The 18,524-nt window shown below is 36.7% G+C and overlaps 1 pseudogene; it reads right to left on the bottom strand.

Moving 5' to 3' along the window:
* Window positions 1-10,707: 10,707 nt before the first annotated feature.
* On the bottom strand, window positions 10,708-13,332 carry LOC126956150 (poly(rC)-binding protein 2-like; annotated as a pseudogene).
* Window positions 13,333-18,524: the final 5,192 nt, after the last annotated feature.

Below are 18,524 nucleotides of genomic sequence, written 5' to 3'. Positions count from 1 at the left end.
TGTGTTCTTATATTACATACCAGGGCAGATTCCAAAGATGGTACAACCAAAAGTTGTTGGCTGATTGCTCTTCTGTAGCAAGTTGCCTTTTGATAGGAGAACTGAGTGGAACAGCTCTGTGGCTGAGACAGTAGACTTTCCAAAGATGACATTGGAGTAGACTTCTAAGAAAGAGTGACTTTCACACATTTATTTATAATAAAAGACAAATATGACTTGGTCAGTGTGGATTCTTTTATGAGTTTTTATTCATAAAAAAGCCTCAAGGTAGTAAAACACTTTGTGTCAGCCTCTACTCATTTTCCCATCCGTTCTTTTTTGCATGGTTTGGAAACAAAATATACTAGACAGTCAGGTAGAAATTTTCCTAGGGTGGAAGAACACTATCAAATTATTATTTTTTAAATTTTACTTTAAGTTCCAGGATGCATGTGCAGAATGTGCAGGCTTGTTACACAGGTATACTTGTGCCATGGTGGTTTGCTGCACCTATCAACCCATCATCTAGGTTTTAAGCCTCACATGCATTAGGTATTCGTTCTAATGCTCTCCCTCCCCTTGCCCCCCATTCCCCGACAGGCCACAGTGAGTGATGTTCCCCTCCCTGTGTCCATGTATTCTCATTGTTCAGCTCCCACTTATGAGTGAGAACATGCAAACACTATCAAATTCTAAGAACACAAATGCACTTTGCTGGTTTAGTGATGAAGAGCCAGGAGAACTGAAGTCGAAATCCTAGTTTTGTCACTCCCTAACTAAGAAATTGAGTAACTTAATTTCTCTGTGTTTCATTTTCTACATAATAAAAAAAAGCAAAAAGCAAACAAACAAACACACAAGCAAACCAGTATCAAGTAGTTTCATTTGCTGAATGATTTTTTGAAAGATTTCCTTATTCTAGAAACTTTTATTTTTATAAGATGTTTGCTATAGTTTGTGTTAATCTTAAACACTGAAGACGCCCATCTGGCTAATTCAGGGTAACCTCCCAGTATCAAGATCCTTAATTTAATCTCATCAGCAAAGTCCCCTTTGCCATGTAAGGTGACAGAATTCATATGTTCCAGGGATTAACAGAGGGACATCTTTGGAGGACAAAGAATGTGGGCAGCCTGGAGAAGCTGGAAAAGGTAAGGAATAGCATTCTTCCCTATAACCTCCAGAAATGTAAGCAGGAATAGAAAACTAACATGCTACCCAAGCTGCCTGAGTTTATTCTCACTGCACTAAGTTTCACTGTCCTGACAGATACAGCTGTCCTTCCTCTTATCCCTAGGTCGGGTATGCTGATCTGAGTGACTAGCAGATGTCATATTCGATTAGTCTCCAGAATGTCTCTTGCACAGCTCTTTTGTTGCCTGTCTCTACGCCTTTGCTCGTGCTCTTTCCAGTTTTGGAAATGACTCAGTCATTGGCTCTGCCTATTCAAATCTCCGGTATTACTTAAGGTTCTGATAATAACCTGTGTCCTTCCTGAAGACTTTTCTACCTACTCCAACTCACTCCAAATGCTTACAACTGAGAATTCCAATTATTTAGAATCAAAGACTGGCACTTTTGCTCAGAATGTTTCATATTAGCAATATCTCCTCCAATCCAAACAGTGTCAAACTCCTCAAGAGCAGGGACAATCTGTTATATATCTTTTGTGTCTCATTCAGCCTCAGCCAATGCTACACAGCCAGTGCCAAATCAGTGGTAGATTAGTACTTTGTTTATTGAGAAATAGTAAACATTTAAAATATAAATACCTCTGAGAGTTGATTACATCCTTTTAGCTATGAACATTTCACTGTAGTTTATATAATAAACGGAAGTAAATTCTTTTGTATTAATTAAATTTTAGTTGACAAATAAAATTGTATTTATTTATAATGGACAACATGATGTTATGAAATATGTATACTGGGGAATGGCTAAATCGTATTAATTAACATATGCATTACCTCCCATTATCATGTACATACACATCACTTAAAATCTACTCTCACCAATTTTAAAGAATACACTATGTTGTTAACTACAGCCACCATATTGTACAATAGATCCAAAAGATCTTTTGAATTTTTTCCTCCCATCTAACTAAAAATATGTATCATTTATCCAACATTTCTCCCCACCCCGGAGCTGCGGTTCTTGGTAAGCACAGTTCTATTCTCTGCTTCTAAGAGTTAAACATTTATAGATTCCACGTATCAGTGAGATTATGCAGTATTTGTTCCGTGCCTTGCTTATTTCACTGAACGTAATGTCCTCCAGGTTCAACCATGTTGTCACAAATGACAGGATTTCCTTGTTTGTTTGTTTGTTTGTTTAAGGCTGAAGAGTACTGTATTGTTTATGTACATCATATTTTCCTCATTCATCCATCCAGTGATAAACCCGTTGATTGGTTCCATATCTTGGCTTAGAAAGGGGACTAGTGGGTTTTCTAGGAAGCCATAAGAAGGCTTGGAAGCACTGCTCATCAGGGGAGTAGGTGCAGGCACCAATCGGGCAGATAAAGGTAGGGAGAGGGAAAGTAGAAAGGCCAGTTTCATCGATTTCACATTTTACCTTGACTGTCCACATGTTTAATATATCCTTGCATTCACAGAGTCTATGTTCTGAGAAATGAGGTAGTTGATATGATCGAAACTGGAATAAAATGTATATTTCATCAAGAAACAGATGGATCTTAAGAATTTGGTAAAAAAAAAAAAGTAGAATTTGGCATAGTTTGAATGTTTGCATGTAGAAAGAGGATATTACATTGTGGCATTTCCCATTTCTTTTTACATGTGTAATTACAGTGAACTTATAAAAATCCCCCTCTGTCTTTTTCTTTTTTTTCTTTTTTCTTTCTTTCTTTTTTTGAGACAGGGTCTCACTCTGTTGCTCAGGCTGGAGTACAGTGGTATGATATCAGCTCACTGCAACCTCTGCCTTCTGGGTTCAAGTGATTCTCCTGCCTCAGCCTCCCAAGTAGCTGAAATTACAGGTGCATGCCACCACACCTGGCTAATTTTTGTATTTTTGGTAGAGATGGCATTTCACCTTGTTGGCCAGGCTGGTCTTGAACTCCTGACCTCAGATGATTCACCTGCCTTGGCCTCTCAAAGTGGTGGGAGCCCAGCCCAACTCTCTCTCTTTGTACGCACATGCATACATATTATGTGTATATATTTAACCACATCATCTATCTGTCATTACTTTCCATTAATTACATTTCTAAAATATGTGAATAATTTAAATTTAAATTGTAAACTTTAATACTTACGAAAAGGATAACTGCATAAAGGTTAAATTAAAAATACAACCATAGGCTTATGTTTCCAGACAGGTTTTGAAAGGGTACATGTGTTCAATCATAATACATTTCCTTTTCCAACAAATAGCTAAAATTTATTCTAACTCTAAATCATTAATATTATATATACAAGATTGAGCTCTGAGAGTTTATTAGGAAAAAAGTTTACATTTCACTCTCTCTTCAATGCTTTCATAAACAAAGTTACTTTAACATGACTTTCAATGAGCAAATATAATATTTACATTTCTGCTCTGCAAAATTTCTTTAACAAATTGGAGTGTAACTATACTGCCAGTTTTTATATATTGGTGAATAAGGTTTGTTTTAGTTAATTATCATCTTTCTATAACTGAATAACTCAGAAAAATTATATATTACCAACACAACCAAAATAAAATAAGATTATTATATGTCCTCCAAATGTTCTTAAACACTTTTTAAAAAGTGTTTATTTTGTTATGCTTTATGAGTCAATGCATTGTGTTATATTCTGAGTATAAAGAGATATTTAAATAGGACTTGCTTTGATGAACCAACCACGAATTCTGAGTTTTAACATGTGATGCTAAGTTTTATAAATTTGGTGTGAAAATGAATGGGAATTCACGTGGGTTGTAACACAGAGATTCATAGTATCAGAAATTGAATGAATGCTTCACTAAGACTGTTTAAATTTCCATTGCCTCTTCCAGTACTCTCTTGTATTTGACCTGAATTCAAGAACTCACATGCCATTTACTTAATTGTGTGTATTTCTCTGCTTATAGTCCATATTTCAACTTGGGAATGAATTTCACATTTCTTTGTGTCCCAAGCACAAAGCATGTTGAACATGAGATTCTTAGTAAACAACTGATTGACTGCTTCAGGTTTAGGTCCAGTCCACACTGAGACCAGTCTGTGATAGACGATCTGGACATCCTTATTCAACCCAAGCATTTGGAAAAATGAAGTCCTTCCGGTGCTCTTTTTGACTATCTCCAGGAAAGGGATAGTTGTCTAGTTATCTGGAGTTAGCCAAGTAGTCTCTGATTTTCAGAAATCATCCAGTGTAATATGAAACTCATTACATCACAAATAACCCTGCTTTGAAATGAATTATTACCTATACAGATCCAATTTAATCTATACTTCACTTTTCTTCTTGTGGATGATTACTATGTTATTCCTATTGTCTATTACTATTGTTATTCCTATTATGTTACTCCTACATATTGGGGACCTTAATAAATATTAGTTGAAGTAAGAAATAAATGATGTATTAATGTTAATGAATCATCAATCCAGAGTTAAACAATCCTACAGCATAACTGGCATTTGCTAGGACAGTCCTTGAGAAAAACCTTCTGTTATTTCAGGAAAAGGAACAAGGCCCCAGAGGTCTGTTACACTGGAAACTGCCTACCATGGGTAACCACCCATATAAACTGGTCCCAGTCAGCATATTCAAGATGTTTGTGCTTGTGGTGCCACAACCTACTCTTCGGCCAGAAGACCCTCTTCTTTTATAATTCAAGAATGCTTAAGACTTTCTCTCTAAAGTGTATTGACTTAAAAAGCTAGACGTCCTAGAAGTGGCTGTACTATAAAAGAGAACCTCCGATAGAACATGATATGTTTCTAATGGAGGAATTTAGAAATAAATATGGGACATTTGAGGCTCTAGACTTCACAGAAACTTTTTGTATTATACTTCTTTGTCTCCAAAGGCAAAAGGTTGTGGCATATACATTTAAATGAGTTATTGTTACTGTGAGAGGGATTCTGCCACAGTAAATAGTTGTTGAGACAGTAGAGAGGTGAATGAAATCAAGTTACAGCTGATACTGGGGTGTGCGCTTTTGGTTCAAAGTAAAAGACTGTATATTTTCTAGTCCATGTGATGCTGTTACATTGGTTTATACATTTAAAGGAAAATTAAACAGTAAATATGATACTGTCTGAGCCCTTTCCTGTGGCTTCTTTAAACTATAGGGTTTGGTAGGTTTACACACGGAAGTCTGGAGAATGGGGGTGGGACATATTGCAAAGAATCACATGTCCGAAAGTTAAAGTTACAGTGACAGTAGTAGGAGCCTTTAAAATCAAGCTGCAGTGTTCTTTTCCTATGCTAGGGTCGCAGATAGAAAGATGATGAAAGTGAAGCACACGCACACACACATAAATATACTCACATATATGTGAAGTCAGTAATTAATTCAGTAGTAAATCTGCTTAGGCCTTCCTCTTCTATTTTCAAAATTTCAGGGCTTTTGTCTACTATTTTTTAATTCCAAATTTCACTTGAAAATAAAAACCTGTAATCTTTCAACAATTTTTATCCACAAAATAAAGTTTAGGAGAAGAAAAGCTAGCTGTGAGAATGACCTGAGACATGGTCATTCCTATCATTTTAGTTTGAAATTCAGCAAGTAGATCACAAAAACAAGTACGCTCCAGGGAAGGAAGAAAACGTGCTGTCCTGTGGGCTGTCCTAATACCCCTTCGATTCCTTGAAAAGTCTTTCCAGTATGTATAATTAAGAGGGCATTCTCTGCCTCATAAAATTCTCCAAAATAGCTTTTTTTTTTCTTTTTTCTTTTTTTTTGCTGTGGCTATTTTGCTTTTGCTGCTTATTTCTACCTAACGATGAGTTTTGCACATTCTGCATCTTTGTCCTAGCTATGCAACAGACCTAACTGCCCACCTTTCCAGGCTCATTTTGATGAGGTAGAACCAGAATTACAGTTCTCTGGTAGTTCGAGAATAAGCACTGCTGTAATATATAACATTTCTGAGAACACAGTGACCTTTTCCCGTTAGTAAGATTCTTTGAAATCTTGGGGATGTTTCCATTGCTATATTGATACATCTTATGTACTTTGCCAAAACCAGGCAGTGATATTTCCATTTCTGTTCTCTCTTTTTCAGCCACCCTCTGGGCTTGCTTTGCACCCCACACTATAAACACTGAACATGGTGTCTGAGTATGAGACAGGAATGGTCTAACCACCTGGGAGTCTAAACCTCCTCCATTCATTTTCAAAACAGGATCACAAAAACTGTGCTACACCTGCTTGTTCCACACAAGGACTAGATTCCCTAGTTCTTAGATAGTTTTACAGACCATTTCCCTACATATTCAGCTGTCAGCTATTGTTACTTTTTACAATCCAGAAGAATATGCTAATTATACTGACACATAATGCAATATGCTTAAGAACATGCCACTCAAACGTGTGGCTCTCAGGAGAATTCTACCTTCAAAAAACTTCATCTATAAGGAAATACCCCCTTTGAGATAAAGGCAGTTCTTTTGTAATAACAGAGGGGAAGGCTAAAATGTGATTTACAGCACATCACAACACTCGATAGTGTGATTTAACTGTTGTATAAAAACATATAGATTTAGGTTGAATTTAAATAGATGGGTGAGAAAGAGAGAGAAAGAGAGAGATTAAAATAACAGATGACTTCCAACTATAAAAAGTTCTCTAAGAAATGACAGAATAGTTAATGCATAGATTTCAAAGAAAACTACTGTTTCATACTATTGAGTATTAAACCTCTAATTTCTATAAAAATCTCTAATTTTTCCACATATTAAGTCAAGGAACTAAAAATGTCTTCTGTGGATATTTTTATAATAATATTTTCTGTTATAAAAAAGGCATTGCCAGACACTACCATCTGTCGTGTAGACTGACAGTGTATGAATCTGATGTCTTTCTGTGACTTCCTATCTTATATAATTGGAGGTTTCAGCCCAGAATGATGCTTCGTTTCCACCTAAGGACAACCAAGTTTGAGTTCGCCTGAAATATTTTAATCATTTCCCTGCTATGCACTGATAAGACCAGTATTCTGCATAGTTAAAAGCTATAAATGTGTCTATTGAGAGGGTGTTAAAAATTCTCCTCTGAGCTTCTGGCCATCATCCAGAATTATTACCATAATACCTTCTGAAATGAGACAGAAAACATAATGCATTATAATTGATAAATGTTTCATTTGTACTTACTTTATTTTAGAAATTTGAAACACTCAAAATGTCTTGGCTTCATCAACATGGGGAGAGGTTTATTTTACTATTTTTTGATGAAAAAGCTGTCTTTGCAAATTGTTTATGTAAAGATTGGAATATTTGTCTACCATGCTTTAAAAAGAGTTCAAGGACATTAAAACTACTCTATTGACTCAGATGTGTGCATGTGTGTGTATGTGTCTAAGGGTACATGTAATCATCCTAATCCCAGTCAAGGAGACAAGATTATGGATTCACTTTTGTAGTTTTTTATTTAAAAAAAAAAACCTTTTTCAATAAAAGAGAAATTGTTATAGTTAAAACCTGTTAATTGGAGATAATGTCTGTGTAACTGAGCATTGTCCAAGGGTAATGACCTCCTGCTGCTAAGCCCTGAAAATGTTGACAGGAAGCCAACACATTTGTTTTCAAAGCAGGAGACATAGGTCCTTTGACATGATTCTATTAAAATGGCTTTATTTTTGTCGCACTACGTAATAGACAGAAATCTAATCATTCTAGTTTATATTATCAATGCGCTCCCATTTTTCTACCTCCAAATATCTTTGTAGGTTAGGTTTTCACTGCTACTAAATGCACCAATTAGCACCTTTGCTGCTGCTGAGTAGCTGATCTCATAATAATACAGTCAGTTAAGTTAATTCGGTAGGTTGTCAAAAAGCACTGAAACGAGTTAGTATTCATTAAGGTATGCCACTCAATACAATGTAATAATCAATGCTTTGTAATTCATTGTAGCCGAGGAAAGAGGCTGGGTAATTTATAAAGAAATAGTGACAAGGACTCCCCACTTCCCTGCCCCATACTTCATTTGGCTAATGTTTGAAATTTCATTTGTCTAACGTATAAAATTTCACTTAAAAATATTCTTCCGGGTTGACTGAGATTTTTATCAGTAAGAATAAAGGATCTAAGAAGTGGTTTCCTTATGGGATTAGATGTACATGAAGGAGTGTTAACCTGAGGTAGGGAAAGAGGGATCTTAAAGTATTAAAGCATCCATAATGTGAGGACTGGAGGAGCTTAGAACCAATTCTGAATGCTCTTCAGAGACAACCTGGGTGGTGACGGCTGAACCACTTGCATTATGGTTGTGTGGAAAGAATAATTGCAATGATTCTTTTTCTGGCTATAGAGGGAAACTTTTGTCATATTTTAAAAATACTTATATTAATGTCCTGGCCCTATCCTCAGTGATTTTTAATTCAATTGTTTTAGGATAGGGCCCTGGTAGGCACATCAATATTTTTTAAAGCTCAATAGGTGATTCTAATTCATAGCCAGAGTCTTCTGTTCTGTGGTTCTGAGAGTCACCAGGAGGGCCTGTTGAAACACAGTGGGCTGCACCCCTACCCCTCCAAAGAGCTTCTGGTACAGTAAGTCTAAGAAACAGCCTGAGAATTTGCATTTCTAATAAGTTCCCAAGTGGTGCTGATGCTGCACTAGAATGTACAGGAAGCCATCTAAATTATGTCACCTTAGTCATTTCTTTATTCCTGATGACTTTCAAAGGAAGAAAAGGGAAGACTCAAGACAGCAAGAGTCAAGTGGGGGCCAAGGTAGACTGTGTTTTCCCCTTATGCACCACTGTGTTGTGGTAGTTCTAAAATAGCTTTTTGATTCCTTCAAGTTTTCCATTTCTCTGGTTTATTTAAAATTTGTTATTTTTATAGATTTTTTTAAAAATAGTAACTTTGTAGCTAATACTTATTGAAAATTCAGTAACCATCAGGATCCAAACTAAATGTTATATGTTACCTCATTTAATCTTCACCACTTAAACAGATGCTCTTATTATCATAATCAGTATTTACTTTCTTAAGGTCACACAACTAATAGGTAGTAGGTTTGGAATTGTAATACAAGCACACTGACTCTACAGCCTAAAACCTTAATTTCTCTATACTGCTTCCGCATACCTAATGATTTATGAAAGATGATCTTACCACTCTGTGGGGCTAAGTATATCATTGTTTATTATCAAATTTTTCTTGATGACAGAATAACGATAAAGGAGCCTCCATTTATTGAGTGCCTGCTTAGGGCCATTCACTGTGGTAAGCCCTACTATAAAATTCCGAAGTGTTTAAGGGATGAGACAATTAAGTGGTGAAATTAGGGGTTAAATCTATGCCTTCTGGCGGGTGTTGGAGTTCTGCCCCCCAAAAGGAACTATTTAGGTTCCTGATAACATTCCAGTTTTGGATTCAAAATCCTGAAAAAATGCAGCTATGCTCCTAACAACATCCCTGTATAATTCTGGCAAATTTACTTTTGCTTAAGAATGTCTGATATGACTTCTGTTACAGTTATAAAAAAAAAGCTTTGATTAAAATGGTGGTCATTTTGGTGTATGAATATGAGGTCCCTGAGACTTGAAGAGTTGAAGAGTTTAAATGACTTTAACTAAGATCACCCAAACTAAACAATAGAAGTAGGAATAGATAACTTTTAGGCTTATTTCCTTTCTGCTGCAACAATTTACTCCTTATGTCTGGTTTTGCACCTTTTCTGAGATCACCTGTGTGAGAAGATCACAGTACAGACCATAAATCCTTAATTTTTTTCTTCCATAGTGTGTTTCTGAGTGGTGGCCCAATGAGTCCTATGAGCAAATAGAAGGAAGGACTGCTGCTAGTGTGTTTTCAAGAGTCATGCATAGCCCTCCAGGAATCATTGTCTAGACCTCACGAGCTTGTCGTGAAGAGATAAATAAAATAGCAGATGCCAAGTGCTTGGCGAATAGGAAGCACAAGGTTCAGTAAATGGTGGTGATTAGTGTATTGTCCTAATGGCAATAGGAGGAGGGAAGTGAGAGGGAAGAGCAAAGCTCCGTACTACCTCAGATGACTCCCAGGTTTCAAAGATATCATTTGAGTATAGAAAATATTTGGTTAGTATGTAAAGAAAAGTGAACTTTTCAAAAGTCAGTATCAGTCATTTTTATAGCTCTTGTGTTTATGAGGTTTATCAACTCATATCAACAGGTTCAAATCAATTCGACTTGCACATGCTGCGTGCATACTGAGAACCAGGTGATGTGCAGATTTATTGTTGGAGAGCTGTTTCCAGTAACTTAGTGCCAAGAAACATTGTTATTATCATGTAGAGGGGTGGAACTCTGTATACAAAATGCTGAGGCACAGGAGACATTTATTTTTCTGTCTGTTGTTCTGTCTGTCTATATCTATCCTCTCTCTCTCTCGCTAAATTAATTTTCTATTTTTTAAAGGAATTAAAAGGCTTTAATTAAAAATCATGAGTGGATAATAAAGTGTAGAAATAGAAAATTTACAAACTATTAAAAACTGGAATCACTGAGTGTTCAGAACAGATGGATCATGAATGGTGGTGAACAGCAGAAAGATATTATGGATGAATCTACATTATTTTAGCTGCTCCGCATGCCACCTGTCTCAGAGGAAAGCCTGACATTTATTAGATATTGAACTAGACTAATGCTGGCAGCAGATCTCCTGCTATCAGTAGATCCTTCCACTGGGTTCAAAATTTTGATCTGCACCCCACATTTCGGAGGGATCTCCTTGATTTGGGTGCCTTGATGTCTGAAATTATTCAGCCAATCAAATGATTTGGAATGGTGAGTTCATGAGAAGTAGTTGGAGCAGATGCATTCAAACCTGCACTGAATCCAGTGTCGCCATGAATCATGGGAAAATAAGCCTGTTGCATTGCCCACTGGTGCAGCTTAGTCAACTCTAGAGGTGATCCCTCCAGATAAGCATTGAAGCACATGGACAGGGTAGTGTGGGGAAAGCTTGCGCTGTTGCTGCTTGTGATATACCTGTCCTTACCACCTGCAAAGATGACCAGAGAACTCAATAATGGCTTGGGCTGGTAAGGGATAGTCATGCCCTTCCTGGGGTACTGGGAGAGACTCCAGCATGACTATGCAAGTCTGTTTGACACACTCAATTATGGATTGCAGAATGTTAGCAATAGTGATGGCCCACTCAGTTGAGTTGGGAGCATATCCTCTGTCAGCTGCACCTGAGCCTCTACACTCTCTCATATTTCCTTGATTTTGCAACCACCTTTTCCAATAAGAGGGTCACACTGATTAGGATGACCAAGGGTCTACTGGCACCTGTGCTATTGGTTATACAGCTGCTGATATCCTCTTCCAGTTTGTCAATTATCATAGGAAGCCTTTGAAGATGGCATTAGTGAGTCCAGCCAAAGTGATAACTCTCTCAGGACAATTTTCTAATTTCTTTATTGAAAAACATCCATTTGCAAAGTTGGGGGCATTACCCTATATGACACTAGATGGTATAAGTGAATTTAACATAAATTATCTATATTATTAGATATTACTTAACTGTGACTGCATGCATCACAATGCTGTGTTTACCTGATAAACCACCACCGTGCCCAGCTATCTTTTTTTTTTTTTTTTGAGACAATGTCTCACTCCATTGTCCAGGTTGGAGTGCAGTAGCATGATCTCAGCTCACTGCAACCTCTGCCTCCAGGTTCAAATGATTCTACTGCCTCAGCCTCCTGAGTAGCTGGGATTAGAAAGGCGTGTGCCACCATGCCCGGCTATTTTTTGTAGTTTTAGTAGAGATGGGTTTCCACCATGTTGGCCAGGCTGGTCTCGAACTCCTGGACTCAAGTGATCTGTCTGCCTCGGCCTCTCAAAGTGCTGGGATTACAGACGTGACCCACCGCGCCCAGCCCTAATTTTGTGTTTTTAGTAGAGATGGGGTTTCACGATGTTAGCCAGGCTAGTCTTGAACTCCTGACCTCAGGAGATCCATCTGCCTTGGCCTCACAAAGTGCTGGGATTATAGGTATGAACCACCATGTCCTGCCTAGTGTTTATGTTTTGACTTTTATTGTTTGTCACCTATTCATCTTGATCATGCTATTTCTTATCCCAACATTTGGCATATCAGTTCGAACACAGTCTTGATATGTAACCTCTTTAAAAATATATACATGTAGGCTGGGCATGGTGGCTTACCCTTGTAATCCCAGCACTTTGGGAGGCCGAGGTGGGTGAATCACTTGAGGCCAGGAGTTCAAGACCAGCCTGGCCAACATAGCGAAACCCTGTCTCTACTAAAAATAAAAAAATTAGCCGGGTGTGGTGGCACATGCCTGTAATCCCAGCTACTCAGGAGGCTGAGGCAGGAGAATTGCTTGAATCCAGAGGCAGTGGTTGCAGCGAGCCGAGGTCGCACCACTGCACTCCAACCTGGGTAATAGAGTGAGACTTTGTCTCAAAAAACAAAACAAAACAAACAAAATACATATATATATATGTATACACACACACACACACACACACACACACACACACACACACAGAGAGAGAGAGACAGAGACAGAGAGAGAAAGAAGCCCGCCCCAGAAAATATTTTAAAAATAAAATAGGACAAATGTTAAAAGTGAATTCAAAATTTAACTGTTATTAGGATTTTAATGTTATCCACTCCAGTTATTTGGAAACAATTTAAAATGTATACTTATAACAAACATATCCATATTTGTTGCATCAATAAATACTAAGTTTAAGTATTATAATTGTCTTCATTCTTTTTTATTTCTTTTTGAGACAGAGTCTCGTTCTGTCACCCAGGCTGGAGTGCAGTGGTGCCATCTCTGCTCACTGCAAATTCCGCCTCTCGGGTTCAAGCAATTCTTCTGCCTCAGCCTCCCGAGTAGCTGGGATTACAGGAGTTCCCCATCACACCCGGCTAATTTTTGTATCTTTTTTAGTAGAGACAGGGTTTCACCATGTTGGCCAGGTGGGTCTTGACTCCTGACCTCAGTTGTTCCGTCCACCTCGGCCTCCCAAAGTGCTGGGATTACAGGCGTGAGCCACCGCACCTGGCCTGTCTTTATTCTTTAACAGTAGTTACAATTAATATTCTAAACACAGTCATAAATTTTATCTAGTGGACCAGTGATAATATACTAAAACCTTCCCCCACTAGTAGACATTGGGGTGCTTCAAATTGTTCGTAGTGTAATGCTATACCTTCATATACGTAACTTTTTCAGTATTTTGACTGATTTCATTAGGCTAAATTCCAAGGACTGGGACTGCCTTTGACAAGGTATTTGTCAAATTGCTTTCTAGAAGAATTATACTCATTTATGTTGTCATCAAGAATGAATGGGATAGTAAGTTCACTGTACTTTCACCAGCATGTTAGGTATTTATTTACTTATTTATTTTTGTAGTTCCATATGTCAAATGGTACTTGCTTTAATCTACATTTTCTGGTTACAAGAAAGTTCTTACATTCTCAAATCTGTATTTGATAATTCTGTTTCCTTTAAATGTCAATTATCTGTTTAAACCCTTATCCATGTATCTGTCATATTATTAGTGACTTTTCTATCAGAAGTTTGAATGTTTCACATGCATCTTTCACATGCATAAAAATAAAATCAAGTCATTAAACCAATACTACATTTGTTGGAAAATTTCTCAGTTTAACTTTTAAATTTTTTTATATTCACATTTTAAATGTTAAGGTACTATTTACTGATATTTTCCTTTGTGCATTTTTTACATATTCAAAGAACTGAAAATCATTTCTTTGTTGGAGGTTTGATAAATATTCAATATAATTTTTTTTCTTTGACTTAATTTTCAGTAAAATCTACTTTTTAACACATCTGGAATTTGTTTCAGGGTATGATGTGAAGCGAATATATTTGAATTTTAAATACTTTACTATACAGTGACCCAGCTGCCTGATTTCCCTTACAAGTTGCCAAATGCCCACTGAAAGAAGAATGTTCTTATATTTTGTGTTCATTGAGATAACATTGGTTACTTTATTAAGCATGCCAGAGTTTTTTTTACTGAGAAATCTATGCCTCACTTCATTTGTTTTCAAAAAGTTGAATGATCAGAAGGGTATAATTTAATACAATATTATTTTGTATATTTTGTGTTACCCTATTTATTACAAGAGTACACTTTAACAAACTACTGCAGGTACTTTTGGATTTTCAGAAGTATTTTAGCCTACAATTGTTAATATATGTATTTTTTAATGTTCTAGGTGAACTTAGATATAAAAATCTGAGTTTGAAGTATGTCCCAATGACTGATTTGTTATGTGATTTTACACAAAGTTTAATCTTTTGAGCCTGTTTTCTCTCCAGACAATAGGGATAATGCAACCTACATTATGAGACAATGATAATAATTCAGTGAAAAATATATGTAAAATGATCAGAAGATGGCCTGATAAAGAAGAAACCTCACAGATGCATTATTTTCTTTTCAGTCATCTGAACTGGTGAAAGAGAACCAATGCTCCCAGTAAAATCCACAGGGACAATTTTTGACTTTGAAATATGTCTCCTTTAAATTTTGAATATAGTTATTTCTGATCTTTAGGGAATTTAAACAACATAATGAAATTATAGAGCTAATACCTCATTCTAGGCTCTTTTAATTTTTTCTTGTGTTCAACTACATGCTAAGAAAAGATAACTCATTTTAAAACTTCCCTAAGGCAGAAATGATGGTAAGTGTTTGAACTTCAAAGGGTTTGCCTAGTCAGATGAGGACTGTATGCTTAGTAAAAGTAAACAGATAGGAAAGAGACCAATAAGAACAGTAATTAAATAATGCATGTAGCTCAAATGTCTAATTATGATATTTGCCTTAAAAAAATCTACCTGGGATTTCTGTTTAGTTATCTATTAATGTGATTTTAGAGACATGGGAAAGACTCCTATCACAATCTATCCAGCTTGCCATCCATAAAATCTGACACATAAACCTGTGTTATAACACACGTCTCACTGTGTCCAGTGATCTTTTTTACTAATTTGTAGCCTGTTAAACAGGGCTTTATAAAGACAGAGAACAGGTCTTGCACTTCTTTGCAGTGATCCTGATGATCATTAGGATTCTCTATAAAACTTTCATGTCAGAAATTCAGTATTCCCATATTTAGGGCTTTTGTGCCATTGTGCATGAGATTATAATTACTGTTGTCTAAAACTTTGTATAGGATCTTGGACAAGGATTTGTCAGGTAGGGGCCTGGTGGAGGACAAGAACATAAGAGACTAGATACTGAACTAATAATGATGCAAATAAGATGATTTAGCCCGATTCTTTAAAAAGCAGAGCCTGAGGTAAGGATTAAGATGCTATTATTTTATTTAGAAGATTTAAGCCCACTGAAGTATAAATGAAAAACAGAAGCAAAGCGAGGAAGTTGAAGAGAAATTTAATGCCTTATGTTACAACACTGGTCACCATTGCATGATGAGTCACTAAGAGATACTGCCAGATGCATAGTGCATGTGTTCACACAACACATAGAACTTCTTCGGAAGTGTGATAAAAATGAGTCATTCCTAGGAGAGGGAAAGGAGGAGAAATGTGTGTTCCCAGCTTTCTCCCATCTCAAGTTACCTATTGGTCAAATCTAATGCAGAGTGTTTTACCCCTACACTGACGGCTTGTATAACCTGGCTTGTCAGTGCCATTCAGAGAGATCCCTTGTATTATGGACTATTTCATCGAAGTCCAAAGGTAAACCAGTGATCATAATATGAATGCAGACTTGACCAGAAAAGAGAGAGCAGAAAAGGTGGTCAAGAGAATCTGAGAAAGCATACAAAGTTTGTTTCCTAAAACATAAGAGATGTGGACATTAAGGAAGTTGGGAGCATTGAAAACTACAGTCGTAGGGTGATAAAAGTAATACTTTTTTGCTGTATTGGTCAGGTCAGGGGTTGCTATATGCAAAACAAATGCATCCCAAATTACGGTGGTTTAAATCACTAAGAGCTCTATTTCTTGCTTCTGTCTCAGTTAAGTATGGGTTGAGGGAACTCAAATTCCTTTGACTTAGTGACTCTGCCATTTCTAGGATTCCTAGGATCCAGAATTCCTCCAGTGTATCCTCTGCCTCTGGCTGCCAGGCCAGGGAAAATAATGACAGCATAGGGGATTGCCTGCGGATTTTTTATATGCCTTATTGCGAAGCATCACACAACCCCACCTAACAGCAGGGGAGACTGAGGAATATAGTCTACTGGTATACCCAGAAGGAAGAAAGGAGGGCTTGTGAACAGTTAGTAGTTTGTGTCAGATATCCTAACCATGTGAAGTTTTTGCTGTAGGAGAATGTTGCACAGTAGTGGTATACTTTGACTTTAATCTCCTTAAGTAATGAAGTGAAGACTCATTTTAATCAGATGTCACTCTTTTGCCCTCTGCATCAAATTTTTCTAAGTTTTCCCATAACATCACCATCTTGCTTTTGCTTTTTCTGGAAAAATGTAATCAACTTGAGAATCAATTCTACTCTAGCTTCCAAGACAAACCTTAACCTTAGGATATTTATATTACCATCTGTGAAGGTACTCACGGAATCAGCCCTCCAGACTCACAGGAGCTGGGCTTCCCAAATGAAACTACTACTTTCTAATGCGTGGACTCATTATCCTTGCAAGGTAATTTAGCAAACTTTATATAAGCTATGCCTTAGCCTGAGACCTTTCACAGTCACTGCACTCTTTGATAATTTCATCCCTAACTTTTCTCTCAATGAAAAGGCAATTTACCGACTTTCACCAGGAAAATTACCTTTCTTATTCTTCTGTCATTGCCTGTAAAAGACAGCTGGGAACAAAATGGTGAGGCAATTAATAAAGTTCTTCTTAATTTCTCTCTTCACAGAATCCTGGTACAACAACTGCCTATAAACACTTGCCCAGTCTGAGATCAAGCTACTAATTGCAGTAGTCACAATAGGAGGTGTCTTCACTATAAAAAAAGTATGAAAATTTTGAGTATATTTACTGTGAGAATGCTTTGCAAAGACTTGACAAAAAAGTATTTCACATTGTAATAGTCCTGGAGCGTAAGTCACCAGGCAGTAATCAAGTTGTCCTTTTGAATCAGAATGAAGACCATCAATTTCAAGTTAGTTTTTTTATGTTATGAATGGAATGAGGGAGAGATACCATAGCTATCTTTTCAGAGAGAAACGGATATACTTTCCAGATACACTTGGGACACTGTAATCCTTGGCACAGGTTACATCCATGTTCTCAAAAAGGAGTTTGCATCATTTTTGCAGAATGTGCTCATGGCTCTCATATTAAAGTCTGTTCTGTGGAGATACATCCAGAAGTTCAGCATAAATACACTGATTTTCAAAAACCTTGGAATTATCCTGCTTATACCTTTTATTACCTGGAAAAATTATTTCAAGTAATTGGATCTTGGTTTCCTCATTTGTAAAATGAAAACATTGTTATTTACCCCATAAGGATATTAAATTGATAAAATAACATACATGAGAATGATCAGCAGAGTGTCTGGCATAGAAACTTTGCCTTAGAAGTATTGAAATGATATTTGAAGTTTGACATTGTTGATGCTGATTGACTGCCTGTTTCACTGCATTAGTTCTCTCTGGTCTTCTCTGGGATTGCCGTCAAGAATTTTAAAATTTATCCTTGGTCTGAGCAGAGAGAAAGAAATTCATATGCCATATTTTTGCTTTTGATCTGAACTTATAGATTCAGACCTTCCTTCTAGACATATATCCATGTTTTTGAAGATGTTCCCATCTCTAAGTGACTTCTTTCCTAATTGTGTTTGCGTATTATACCCTGATCTCCTGATCCTGTTCTTCACTGTGGCTGCTAAACTCTAAAATCTGTAGTATAGGAGTCCTTCCTTATCTGCACAGGTTATGTTCCAAAACCCTCAGTGGATGCCTGAAACTGTGATTAGTACCAAACCCTATATATACCATAATTTTTCCTGTATATACGTACCTATGATAAAGTTTAATTTATAAATTAGGCACAGTAAGAGATTAGTAACTCATAATAAAATAAAGCAATTTTAACAATCTGTTGCATTGAAAATTATGTGAATGTGGTCTCTCTCTCTGTCTTTTAAAATACTTTAGTATTTTTGGACTGAGGTTGACTGTGGGTAACTGAAACCACAGAAAGAAAAATCATGGATAGGTAGGGAATGCTGTATAACTCATTCTGCAAACTCTCAAACCCTTGCTTGAATCTCACTAAGAAATTTTAAAACAACTTTCTTTGCAAAAGTGAAAGCACAGCTAATAATGAAGCCAAAATAAAGTAAAAGGTACGCAGCCCAGTCCTGAGCTATAGATAAGCAAGGCATCTAATTATTAATCTGATGTGAAATGATACTGGCCCCTAA

Source organism: Macaca thibetana, chromosome 6 (assembly GCF_024542745.1).
Source record: "Macaca thibetana thibetana isolate TM-01 chromosome 6, ASM2454274v1, whole genome shotgun sequence".
NCBI classification, from domain to species: domain Eukaryota; kingdom Metazoa; phylum Chordata; class Mammalia; order Primates; family Cercopithecidae; genus Macaca; species Macaca thibetana.
The sequence above is the reverse complement of the archived record's forward strand: the minus strand, read 5'-3'. Positions and strand labels throughout refer to the sequence as shown.